This window comes from Chinchilla lanigera, unplaced genomic scaffold (genome assembly GCF_000276665.1).
Source record: "Chinchilla lanigera isolate Chin_1 unplaced genomic scaffold, ChiLan1.0 scaffold00094, whole genome shotgun sequence".
Taxonomy (NCBI): Eukaryota; Metazoa; Chordata; class Mammalia; order Rodentia; family Chinchillidae; genus Chinchilla; species Chinchilla lanigera.
In genome coordinates, this window is record NW_004955495.1 from 1418259 (window position 1) to 1431871 (window position 13613).

A 13613-nucleotide genomic window follows, 5' to 3' on the forward strand; every position below is an offset into this window, starting at 1 on the left:
GGAGGAGACAGCTTCCCCACGACTTACTCCACGGGGGGGCCACAGCCACCCAACCCTGCACCGGGGCCGGGTCTCCTTCTGCAGGGTGCTCAGATGTGCTGTCCCTGTCCCCACACCAGCACCCTGACGGCTGACCCCACCTCCTGCCGCGCCCTGCCAGCCACGCCCTGTCAGCCAAGCCCCCTGTCTCCCAGGCTACGTGGGAGGCCGACCCACTGCACCGGGACCACACCTGAGGTCACCAAGGGGATCCGCAGAGCGCAGACCAGCCTGTCCCAGAGGCCCCGCCTCCCCCTGCCTACAGGCTCAAGAGCTACATGTTCTGGATCTTCTTGGTGGCCAACGTGCCAGAGCTGCAGCTCTCCCCGCCGAAGCCCAGCGGCTCATCTCCCAGTGCAGGCAGAGGCCAGGCACTTGGCGGAGCTGGGCCCTGTGATCCTGGGGTCTGCACAGGCGCCCGCGGCCCTCACACTCTGGGTCTTCCCTGGGGGCTGATGTCCAGCTCAGGTAGAATGAGAGCAGGAAAGAACCAGGCGGGGAGGGAAGGCGCAGGCCTGTCATCCCAGCACTGGGGAGGCTGAGGCAGGAATATTTCAAGTTCAAGGCCAGCCTGGGCCATACATAGCAAGACTTTTCCTCAAAAAACTAAACTAAACAAAAAGGTAATGGGGGGGTGACATTTTGGAAAGTTGCATGAGGAGCTGATCTTGCACAAAGTTCCAAAGAAATCTAAGACCGAGTCTCATGAAGAGAGTATCTCAGGCCAAGCACACATCATGTGCAAAGGTCCTGAGACTGTAACATGCCAGACATACTGGAGGAAGAGTGAGGGGGCTTAAAGTGCACACTCAAGGCCCTGGCAGAGCCAGGGTCCCGCCAAGGCTCCAGGGAATCTTTGGCACCTCTTCCTGTTCTCCCCTGGTCGTAGCAATCCTTGGCCTTGTGCCAATTAGCGATCACTCCTGTCTCTGCACCCCCTCTTCACCCGTCTTCCTGGGATGCCTTCACGTGGCTTCTTTGTTTGCTTGTTTGGATTTCTGAGGCAGGGTTCTGCTCCGTAGCCCAGGCTGGCCTCCGACTCCTGGCAACCTTCCCGCCTCAGCCTCCCTTGTGCTGGGATGACAGGCATGCATCACTAAGCTTGGCTGCAGGGCTTCTTAGGACACCACTTGTTGGATTTGGGGCCCCACAGATCCAGTGTGACCACTTCTGATCTATTACATCTGCAAAGAGCCTGTTTCCAAATAGGATCTGAAGTCGCAGGTGAACACGCCCCTGGAGGGAGGCTGTCCAAATCCACACAAGGCCTCAGGGGAGGGGAGGCCTAGGCGGGGCCTGAGCACTAAGGTGGCCATTTCCTTGCCATGCACAGGCTCTGCCTGTCTGACCTTCTGTCCCCTCACCAGAAAAGTGGCTCTGGGACAGCCTAGAGTGCTTAGCTTTTGTTACCGACACCACCCCAAACCAGTCCCCCACCTCCATTGCACCCCAAGCTGCACACAGCCCCCAGCTGGACGGCAGGAGCTCCCCGGGGTCAGGCAGGAAAGCCCCGAGGCAACGCCTTGCACGCAGCTCTGCATCCACAGGGCAGCTACCCAGCTCGGAGGCGCACACTTCCCTCGCGGCTCTCGATCTGATCGCCCAGCCCCAGGGGAAGGGCCCTGCGGTAGGAGCCCAAAGGCGCTCGGCCCTGCACACGGGGCCCCGAGCTCCAAGTCCTTCTGGGTCCTCTAACTCCCAGGCCTCCTCCCTCTGATCCCACCCTCTGGCCTCTCCCCTCTGACCCTCTAGGAGCTGGATCCTGCACCCCAAAAACTCAGGGTTTCCTTGAGCAAAAACTCCCTGCATTCACACAGCCTCTGCAGTGGCAGTGGCATCACACACCCTGGCACTTGCCAGTAGTGCCCATGCTGATGACAGCCCTAGTGGGTGTGGGGATTCTGTCTCTGGGGCAGGGTGGGGCATAGTCTGAAATCACTCTTGAGCTGTTTACTTGGGGGTCTCCCGAAATTGCTAAATTGACCAGGTGGGGCTTCATCTTGAGATCCTCTTGCCTCAGCTTGCTGGGGTGCTGGGGTGACATTCAGCCCCACCAGGCCTAGTAAAATATGGGTTGTTTTTGTTATTGTTATTGTTATTGTTATTGTTTTTGGTTTTTGGTTTTTTGGTTTTTTGGTTTGTTTGAGACAGGATCTCGCTATGTAGTTCAGACTGGCCTTGAACTCATTATGTAGCCCAGGCTGGCCTCGAACTCACTACAATCCTCCTGCCTCAGCCTCCTGAATGCTGGGATTGTAGGCATGTGCCATCACACCCAGCTAAAATGTGGGTGGCAAAGAGGGGCCAGCTCTTATGGCCTGCCCCTGTCATCCTCAAGGGCTGTATTGTTTGTCTTCCCATTCCCCAAGCCAAGGAAAGTGGTCAGGAAGATTTCCCCACAGTAGACTGGAGGAGCTCTTCCTACTTTTACTTTATTTTGTTCATTTCTTTGTTTATTTTAGTGCTACTGGAGATGGAACCCAGTGGTGCTCTACCACTGACCCCCCCCTTTAACCTCAAATTTGAAATCCTCCTGCCTCAGCCTCCTGAGTAGGTGAAATTACAGGCACCTGACAATAGAGTTACTTTTTGAACCTCAATTTCCCCATGTCTAAGTAATTGGAGTCATGTCTCTTAGCATGATTCTGAAAAGCCCATATTTCCTTAGCAGAGTTTTTAGTTAAGTAGGTGCTCAATAAAATAGTAGATGAGGCAGATATGGTGGCATGTGCATGTCATTCCAGCATTCCGGGCCCTGAGGCAAGAGGGTCAAAAATTTGAGTGCAACATGGGAAATTTAGCAAGACCCTGTCTCAGAAAAAAAAAAAAAAGGCCAGGCATTGTGGTGCACACCCGTAATCTCAGCACTCTGGGAGGCTGAGGCAGGAGGATCACAAGTTTGAACCCAGCTTCAGCAACTTAGTGACTTGGCAAGACCCGGATGCAAAATAAAATATAAAAGAACTGTGGGGTGTTTCTCAGTGCAGAGGTCCTGGGTTCAATCCCTAGTATGGCAGTCAATCAATCAATTTAGATTTAAGGGCAATGTTGGGCATGGTGGTACACGCCTGTAATCCTAGCACTTGGGAGGCTGAAGCAGGAGGATCATTGCAAGTTCGAGACCAGTCTGGTCTACAAGTGAGCTCAAGGCCAGCGTGAACTGCATAACAATACCATTTCTCAAAAAAGACCAAAAATAAAAAATAAAAATAAATAAATAAAAATTTAAAAATGAGCTGTGGATGTAGCTTAATACAAAGTCCTTGGGTTCAATCTCCATTATCAGGAGAAAAAAACCAATGAGAAATATGCAAATTTCATGAGGGCAGAGAGCACGGGTCTCTGGGATTTATGACTTGTAGTAGATGCTCAGGAAAGGCTAAGGAATAGAGGTTGACAGGGTGGGAACAGCCCCAGGTGACCAAGTGAGTGTCCCTCTTCCAGACAAAGCCCCCTGGCCAGTGGGCAGGGCGGACAAAATCTCCCTGAACGCCGCCGAGCCCACGGCCAGGCGGAAGTTGGAACTGGTCTGCACAGAGAGACGGAAGCCGCTCTCAGCCGGCCGCTAGAGAACAGGGAGTTGGGAGGCGGCCTCGGGCCCACACAGGTGACAGAGGCCGAGAGGCCAGGACAGGTTTCGCTGCCCGAGGTGCTGACCGCCGACTGCCGGGTGCCCTGTCCGCGGTGCTGGCGGGCAGCTGCGCCGTGCGCTGTCCGTGGTGCTGACCCGCGGCCGCAGTCCCGGCTCCAGACCACCACGGTGACCCTGGAAGCTGATGCGCTTCAGCAAGGCGACGCCATTCAGGGGCACCCAGGGCCTCCGCGCCCAGATCAACGCCCCCAAGAGAGCCATGACCGTGCAGTGGTCCATCGCCAAGGACAACACCTGCCGCAGCGGACAGCAAAGATAGGGGACAAAGGGTTAATAATGGCATTGAGGGTGAGGCCCACAGCCACCGCCCTGCCCACTTCCCTCCCCAGGGGGCCCTCATAACCGCTGTGCATTCCACTATCCTCTCAGTGCCCGGACTCCTCTATTCCGTAGCCTTTCCTGAGCATCTACTACAAGTCATAAATTCCAGAGACCCGTGCTCTCTGCCCTCATGGAATTTGCATTCTAGAAAGAATCTAAGACATTGCAGGTGTTCCGTGTTAAGCCAGGTGTGGTGGCGCACGTCTGTCTGTCATCCCGGCACTTGGGAGGCTGAAGCAGGAGGATCACTGCAAGTCAGTAGCCCAGTCTGGGCTACCTAGCAAGACTCTGTCTCCAAAAAAAAAAAAAACAAATTCTTTTTAAATAAAGGGGTGGGGGCATCAAGGAGTTGAAATTGTAAATAGGATATGCATAGAAGGTCTGAGCAAGAAGATAACTTTGAGAAAAGATGTTAAGCAAAGAGCTAAGCTTGTGGACATCTAGGCAGAAGAAATAGCCGGTGCAAAGGCCCTGGGGCAGGACTGTGAGTGCAGCAAGGAGGCTGACAAGGCTGGAGAAAAGGGGGTGAAGGAGGACAGGAACATAATAGGCAATTAAGGCAGGACTTTGTGGGACTGGATGGGGACTTTGGCTTTTGCCCCGAGTGAGGTGGGAGCCAGGGGAGGGTACTAAACAGATGGGGAACATGGTCTCACTCACACTATATTAACACCTACAACAGGAATAGAATTACACTGCATATATTATGGCATCAGTTAGTGCTTCTCAGCCAGGCCCTGGCCCTCTTTCTTATGTCCAGAAAGCCATCTATTCCTTCCAGCAAAGCTAGGATGCAGCTGTTGTTGCTGACTTCCATTTACAGATGGGGAAGCACAGAGATGAGGAGAAAATTGTCCGCCGGTCATACTCATGAGGTGTGGTAAGAAATATGGTGTGTTTAAATTTTTTGCTGCTACAGTAAAAGACATGTTGCCACTGATCCCTCTCAAAATCTCTCCTCACCTTGCATGCACTCATCCCATTGCTGTTGCCATTTTCTGGAGCAGTTCTGGGAGTCCTCTTTCGTGAGGGTCTTGTGCTGTTGTAGCTGCTGCCTTGCCCTTAACCCTCCTCTCCCCCCGAGTTCTTTGCCCAGGATGACCTGGACATCACAGCCAGAAGCAACGGCAGAGGCGCCATTTCAGTAGGTCTGGTATCTGCCACCTTAGCCCACTTAGGTAACAAAATATGATGGCCTGGAAGGTGAAACATATTCCTCACAGAAGCCAGGAGGTCTAAGATCGAGCTACAGGCTTGCGCAGGAATGGTGACCTGCTTTCTGGTCACCGATGGTGCCATCCTGCTGTGTTCTCCCATGGCAGAACTCTCTCTCTGGAGAGTCTCCAATAAGGGCTCTAAGCTGAGATCTCACTTTCTTGACTCAATCACTTCCCAAAGGCAGCTGGTGTGGTGGCACACACCTGTAATCTCAGCACTCGGGAGGCTGAGACAGGAGGATCATTGCGAGTTTGAGGCCAGCCTGGGCTGCAAAGTGAGCTCAAGGTCAGCCTGAACTGCATAGTGAGATCCTGTCTCAAAAAGAACAAAAAAAAAAAAAAAAAAGATACTGAACAGGAGCCCAGGGCCTCCAGGTGGTCGGAAGAATGGCAAACCGCATACCCTGAGACCAAAATCAACAGTAGATACTATGGAGGGCACCATTATTTGCTAGGTACCTAAGTAAGAACATCTTCAAATCACCCTGGGAAGATGGTAAGGGTATGGACTTCATCAGCAGATGGAAAAATGGAGGCTCAGAATGGCCTTTACTTCAGTCAAGGTTCAGGGTAGGTGTACAGTGTGGTGGCTCCCAGCTACTTGGGAGGCTGAGGCAGGAGGATCACAAGTTCAAGATCGGCCTGAGAAATGCAGTGAGAACCAGTCTGAAAATAAAATTAATCAAAAGGGATGAGGATGTAGCTCAGCACTCCCCAGGTTTTCCCCAAAGAAAAGAAGGAAAGGGGACAAGGAGGGAAGGAAGAAAGAAAGGGAGAGACACTATCATCAGAACTGACGCTCCTGCAGCACTGCTGTCACTGCTCAGAACTTCACTTATCTTAATCCATTTAATCTTCACAACAGCCCTGTCGGCTGGGAATGTTATGATCCCCTTTTACAAGAGGAAACTGAGCCCCAGAAACGTTAAGCAACTTCCCCGGAGTCACACAGCAGCTGTATCAGGATTTGAATCCCAGGAGCTGGCTTCAGAGACTGAATTGACTCACCATGCTACCCAGACTTCCAAATTCTCCTGCGTTCTCTCTGCAGAAAATGGAAAGGGAGAGAACTTCCCATGAAAAGGCTGCAGGGGCCGGGGATATAGCTCAGCAACACAAGTGCCTGCCTGGTAAGCCCAAGGTCCTGAGTTTCATTCCCGGTACAAAAAAAAAAAAAAGGCTGCGGGTGGAGGAAGGTCAGGACCCCAGGACGCGGGCTGCGAAGGAGGTGGGCGTCCAGTTCCTGGGCGACCCGGATGGAGATGAGCAGCCAGGCTTGCTCCGCGGGGCATCACCCTCCTGCCCTGGCTGTGTGTCCCTGATGGCAGCCATGTTCATACCACGGCCAATACAGAACTCAGATGCTCGGGGTGCCTCCACGCTCCACGATTCTCCCAGTTTTTATCTTCTCCAGACACGCAGCCCACTTCCTACCCGCGCCTGTCCCGCTGCATCCACTCCTCAACCTCTCCCGCCTAGGTCTGCCCCAGACACAAACATGTATTGAGCCAGGCGTGGTGGTGTGCACCTGTAATCCCAGCACTCGAGAGGCTGAGGCAGGAGGAACCCCACGAGTCCAAGGCCAGCCTGGGCTACACAGCGAGACCCTGTCTCAAAAAAAAACAAAAACAAGCCAGGCACCAGCACTCGGGAGGCTGAGGCAGGAGGATCATTCCGAGTTTGAGACCAGCCTGGGCTACATAGTTAGTTCAGGGGCAGCCTGAACTATACAGCATGACCCTGTCTCAAAACAAAACAAAACAAAACAAAAACAATAATAAAATGTATGTGTGCACCGTATGCCCATAAGAAAGGCACGGTGTGGGCTTCTGGGTGCACAGGACGCTGCAGGCCGAGTTCCGCCGGGCCGCCCTGGTCCCCATCTACGACTACTAAGCCGTGTGAGTGGCGCCCGAGACCAGCAGAGGTCGAACCAGCAGCTGGGACCGCTGTGAGAGGCGTGGCCTGGAGTACAAAAATGGGCGTGGCCAGAAAGGCCGGCGCAGAACGCAGGAGGGACTGCGCAGTCTCCTGGGAACGGATGGGGCGAGAGAGGGCAGGCCTCAGAGCGGGGTGGCCTTCTGGGCGGTAAAGGTGGGCACGGCCAGGAAAGATATGGGGCAGAACTCAGCTGGAGTCTGGCGTGGTGGCTCATGTCTGTAATCCCAGCGCCTGTGAAGCTGAGGCAGGAGGGTCGCTGCGAGTTCGAAGCCAGCTGGACTATATAGTGAATTTAAAACCAGCCTAAACTACATAGTGAGACCCACCCAAAAAATAACACAGTGAGGACTCCCCAACGCCTGTGGAGTGCGGGGAGATTGACGGGGTGTGGCCCTCAGGACCGCTGGTCCAAGCCAGCCCCAGGCACTGCTACCCCCAGCCCTGAGGCGCACCATACGCAGAGGGTGAGACGGGCCGCGGGCGCACTCTACGCGGGAGGACGGGGGTCCAGGAGCTCACCACCTCCTGGCTGTCGTCTAGGCTGAGGGTAGAGAGAAAGACAGGGTAATCGTTGCAATGCGCAGCCAGGCTTAGTGGTGCTTGCCTGTCATCCCAGCACTCCAGAGGATGAGGCAGGAGGGTCTCTGCAAGTCTGAAGCCAGCTTGGACTATATCGTGAGACAAAAAACAAAAAACAAAAACAAAAAAAGGGAAAAGAAAGGCCAGACGCTGAGGCCCGAGGGTCGTCGACCTGGGGCGGGGTGCAAGGGTGGTTGGGGGTGGGCAGGAGGAAGCCCCCTAACCCCACAGCAGGCAGAGCGGCCTGACTTTCCAGAACAACCTCCAACCCTGAAGAAGGACAGAGCAGGCTGAGGCGGGAGGATCTCCAGACGGCGGCATGTGAGGATGGCGCAGGCTTCGGTCAGTGTGGGTAACAAAGGGGGCAGGCGAGACCCTCACAGGTCGGACTCCAACGCCTCTCCCCCTGCACTGCCATTCCCCAATGTAAAAGGTCAAGCTGGAGCCCAAGGAGGTCTCAGCCTCCAACCCCTGCATCTACTTCCGAATGCAGCTGGGAGCCATCACCACCACCAAGAGCAGCTGTCCCAGGGGACAGGGACAGGGTTGCTGCCCTGCCCCGGGTCCCAGCAGGCAGAAGGTTGGGCCTGAGCCTCTCCTCACTGCTGGGCCTCTTCCAGACACGGACCCCGGCGAGCCTCACCGTGAGGAAACTCGAACCCACAACACCCGCCATAACGCCCTGGGGTTACAAGAGCAGGAGTCCTACCTCAGAGAGGGCCAGACATCAGACCTGTGGAGAGTCAAACCTGAAGCGAGTGGGTCCCCTGCTGGCCCCAGAGACTCAGGCCTGGATGCCCTTTCCTACCCTATCCACAGTTTCTGCTGGGCCTACCAGCAGGAGGTCAGGGATGTCAGGACTGCCCTGAAGGGATGTGTAGGTTGTGCATTGCACAACTCCAGGAAATAACCTCACTTTTCCAACAGAGGGCAGGAAAGGATCAGGAAGGCCCGTGGGGGAAGTGGTACAAAAGCTAAGCAGCACGAAGGGGCAAAGCGAGGAGATCCCCAGGTCCCAGGGACGCCGCGTCTCCTGTCTGTCCTCTCCCACCCTCAGTACACCTGCGTCCTGTGCAAGGGGAAGTTCGTCCCGCCGCGGGCAGCAGAGGAGGGTGAAGACCGCGAGGAAGCCCTGGGCAGCTGGGGAGATTTTCGGAATATATGAGCACCCATGGTTGCCAGTCCTGAGCCAGAGGCCTGTGCTGCTCCCAGGGAGGGACCTCCAGGGAGGTCTGGGCCCCAGGATGAACCCCAGCAATGAGCCCAGGCGGTGTCCCAGGCTCCGGACAGCAGGCAACCAGCACAGCCAGCTGGGCATGGCTTAGAATTGTCCCTCATTCCTGTCTCCTCCTGTTTGTTATGACTCACATTTCTGGTTTTTTGAGACAGGGTCTCACTGTGTAGCCCTTGAACTTGGCCTTGAACTTGCAGCAATCCTCCTGCCTCAGCTTCCTAAGTGCTGGGATGGCAGGTGCTACTTCTTAAAAGTTTTTTTTTTTTTTATGAGTACATTCATAAGAAATACACAAAAATCATTACTCATGTTTCCTAGGGGGGAAAAACTAATAATCCTACTAATCCAAACTGTGCCCTTCTTTTGCTTGTTTCTTAAATATTTCCACGTTTAAATATAGTTATCTCCCCCGATTCTAACCACACTGGCCTCTGTTGTGTCCTTCAACAATCAAGCTATTCTACCTCAGGAACTTTGCACGTCCCCCCCCCCCGCCGCCTTTCATCTTCCCTTGTCCGGGCTTGGTTCACATCCCTCTCAGAGACAGCTTCACAGAGAAAATATCTCTTTGTGGTATTTGTGGTGGGGTGCAGCTCAGTGGTGGGCACTTGCCTAGCATGCAGGAGCTCCTGAGCTCCATCCTCAGCATCAGAAAAAAAAAAAAAAAAAACAGGAAGAAGGGCCAGGGATATAGCCCAGCAGCACAAGGGCCTGCCTGGCAAACAAAAGGTCCTGTGTTCAATTCCTGGTACAAAAACACACACACACACAGAAAGAAGACTGAATTTCTAGAATAAAGATCAACAGAAATGTGTGTTTGTGAAAAACAAAACAAAACAAAAAAATTATAAGACAGGGTTTCAGTATGTAGCCCAGCAGGATGAGTTGGTGCACTCCTGTAATCTCAGCACTCGGGAAGCTGAGGCAGGAAGATCTTTGCAAGTTTGAGACCAGCCTGGACTACCAAGTGAGCTCAAGGCCAGCTTGAACTGCATAGCAAGACCCTGTCTCAAGAAGACAAAATGTGTAGCCCAGGCTGGCCTTGAATTCCTGGCAATCTTCCTGCCTCAGCCTCCCCAGTGCTGGGGTTACAGGCATGCAGCCAGCACTCTTGTCCATTTCTGTGCCTGTAATTTCCACAGAGAGAAAAGGATAGCTTAACTCGGTCTGAGCCTGCATCTTTTCACAAGAGTCAAGACATTTGTTCAGTCCAGATCTGGAGGCCCACATCTGTGATCCCAGCTACTCAACAGGCTGAGGCAGGAGGACCAAAAGTGTGAGCCCGGCCTGGACAACTTAGTGACTTAATAAGATCCTGTCTCGTAATAAAAAATAAAAAAAGGGCTGGAGATGTAGCTCAGTGATAGAGGGCCCTGTGTTCCATCCGTATCAATTAATTAATTAAAAGAACAGAGACCAGTGGAGTTAGTTTTAATAATACATTTTATTTTTTATTTAACCTAATAAATCCAAAGTAGTTGTTTTGTTTTTTTGTTTGTTTGTTTTTTGGTTTTGGTCTTTTTGAGACAGGGTCTCGCTATGCAGTTCAGGCTGGCCTCAAGCTCCCTTTGTAGCCCAGGCTGGTCTCGAACTCGCAACGATCCTCCTGCCTCAGCCTCGAGTGCTGCGATTACACGTGTGTGCCACCATGCCCGGCTGTTTTGTTGTCTTGAGACAGGGTCTCACTGTGCAGTTCAAACTGGCTTTAAACTCACTTTGTAGCCCAGGCTGCCTTCAAACTCACAGTAATGCTCCTGCCTCAGCCTCCCAAGTGCTGGGACTACAAGCACAAGCCACCACACCCTTGAAATCCAATGTTTTTTCCCATACCTGGTACTGGGATGGAACCCAGGCCCTCACACATACTAACAAATATTCTACCACCAAATACATCCTCAACTCTTTTTATCTTTTAATAATTTGAGATGGGGGTCTCACTAAATTGTCCGAGCTAGGCTCAAACTCATGATCTTCCTGCCTCAGCCTCCCGAGCGGCTAGGATCACAGGCATGCACCAGCACACCAGGCCCCGCTATGGCCAGGATGAATGTGCTCAACTCCGTGTGTTAAAAGCTGTGTCCTCAAAGTGGTGCTGTTGGGAGCAGCTGGGGGTCTTATTATGGGAAGCCCTGAGGTCCACCGGGCCTGCAGCACCAATGTCTGGTTCTTCCTCTTTATTTCCTGGCCCCTGGTGGAGACGGTTTGCTCTACCACGATGCTTTCTCCAAGCCCAAAGGACAAAGCTGCCTGACCCCGGACTGAAACATGTAGAACTGTGAACCTAAATGATATTTTCTCTTTATGAGTTAATTGCTGCAGGGATTTCATTACAGTAACTCAAAACTAAGGAATGCAGCCCACCCACATGATTTCCTTAATCTCTGAGACTGCTGCTCAGTCCCTGGTCTACTGCTAACACTGCGTCATAGACTGGCTCATTTACAAAGAAGAACGAACCGGCCTTGAACTCACTATGTGGCCCAGACTGAACTTGAACTCACGGTGATCCTCCTGCCTCAGCCTCCCAAAAGTGCTGAGATGACAGATGTGCATCACCACACTCAGCTGGGAGTTTATATTTTCAGCTTTTCAGTTTTCTGCTCGGCAAATTCATCTGCACAGTCCCCAAGCCAGTTTCTCAGCTTCTGCATGGGTTGAATTCCTGGAAAAACAATGAAGCAGAGTCTGTGGAAATGGAACAATAGATTCCTGCGTTATAAAGGACAGTGTCCGGGTCCTGCACGTCGAAGATGGAACTGGATTCCCACTGATCCATATATGTTGCTTTTTTAGGGCTGGGGGTTTAGCTCAGCGGCACAGCAGCTGCCTGGCAAGCGCAAGGTCGTAAGTTCAGTTCCCGGTACCGGAAGAAAAACAAACAAACAAAAAACATATATGTTACTTTTTTAAATAACTGAATTCATGTATGGGATCCATCTTTTGGCAATTACAAAATAGATGGATGTTCATTGTGAAAGAAATTCAATTGTTAGAGAAATATGCAATGTGGGAAATACAGGAAAGGAAGCTGGGTGCAGTGGCACACGCCTGCCATCCCAGCACTAGGGAAGCTGAGGCAGGAGGGCCGCTGCGAGTTCGAGGCCAGGCTGGGCTACATAGGGTGACCCTGTTGCAAAATCAATGAATAAATAAAGTAAAAATAAAGGCCACAGAGCTCCCACTGTATTTCTATTCTGAAATACACAGGCACCACTATTAACCATAGCCCCACTACCGGGCACTAGGACACTGGCTCCCTGCTGTCACCTGTGCCCTTTGACCTACCTCATCCCTCTTCTCCCCACCCCTCCAGGCTTCCAGTAATGGGGATTCTACCTTCAACTTCAGAAGACCAACTTCTCTTAGAGTCCCAATGTCAGTGAGGTCACACAATATTTGTCTTTCTGTGCCTGGTTGTCAGTTTAATGGCCTCCAGCATCATCTCTTTTATTGCAAATGACAGGATTTCATCCTGTTTATGGCAGTATAGTATTCCACTGTGTATATACACACCACGTCTTTGGCAGTGCTTTGGATGGAACCCAGGGCCTTGCACATGCTATGCAAGTGCTCTGCCACTGAGCTGTACCCCAGCCCTTATTCTTTTTCAGACAGGATCTCATTGAGTTGCCCAAGCTGGACTCAAAATTGCAATCCTCTTGCCTCAGCCTCCTGAGTAGCTAGGATGACAGTTACTGTTCTCCTAGCTAAGCCCCCAGACTTTAGTGATGGTGTACAAACCTTCTCCAAGAAGTAATTTCCATGCTAAGTTAGAATTGTCCTGGCCACTGTCCATAGTGGTGGCACACCTGTAATCCCAGTACTTGGGAGGCTGAGGCAAGAGGATTGCAGCGAGGTCGGGGCCAGTGAGTTCAAGGCCAGCCTGAACTACATAGTGAGGCCCTGTCTCAAACCAAACAAAAAACTTCCCTGGCCCGTACAAGTCCCAACCTTCCTATTTATAATGCAGATTCCTGGAACACACGGGCGGGTAGCACAGGGATACAGGAAGGTCCCTGGCATGCTCCATGCCGTGAAGTTCTCTGCTTCCGGCACACACTTCACTCCAGGATGTAAATATTAAGGTCATTCCCATTTTTTTGTTTGAGATAGGGTCTGACTATGTAGCCCAGGTTGGCCTCGAACTCACAATGACCCTCCTGCCTCAGCCTCCCCAATGAGGGGATGACAGGCGTGCGCCACCACACCCGGCACAAGGTCGTCCCCATTGTACAGCGCAGTAAACTGACGTTCCAAGAGGCGATGGAGGAAACCTCCGAGCAAGTTTTAAAAGGTCCAGCTCCTAGAGAGCGCTGGATCCCGGGGAACGGGAAGGGCGTGGAAGGATGAGGAAGTAGGGGACCAATGTCGGGGGGAGCGGGGACTCGTGAGGCGGCCCCGCCCCCACGGGGGACGTGCAGACGCGGACCCCGCGCAGCGTGGGGACATGTGACCGACTGCAGAGGCAGCGCCGCCTCCCGCCGAGGTGCGCGCGCTCCGCCGCAGGGCACACGGCCCCCTCGACACCCGCTTCCGCCTGGCTTTGGGGTGCAACAGCAGGGGCGGAGCCGAGGCACCCGGAGCCCGGAGAATCGAAAGCGAAAGCGGGCGGGGGTCGGGGAGGGGCGTG

General features: G+C 53.0%; 1 protein-coding gene across 1 annotated transcript in view; it reads left to right on the forward strand.

Annotated features, from left to right (window-relative positions):
- Window positions 1-13418: 13418 nt before the first annotated feature.
- Window positions 13419-13613, forward strand: part of LOC102027994 (chromosome unknown open reading frame, human C19orf66) — a gene marked incomplete in the record, with an annotated part of 5359 nt that continues 5164 nt past the window's right edge. The window contains 1 exon segment of the mRNA XM_005405581.2: window positions 13419-13613.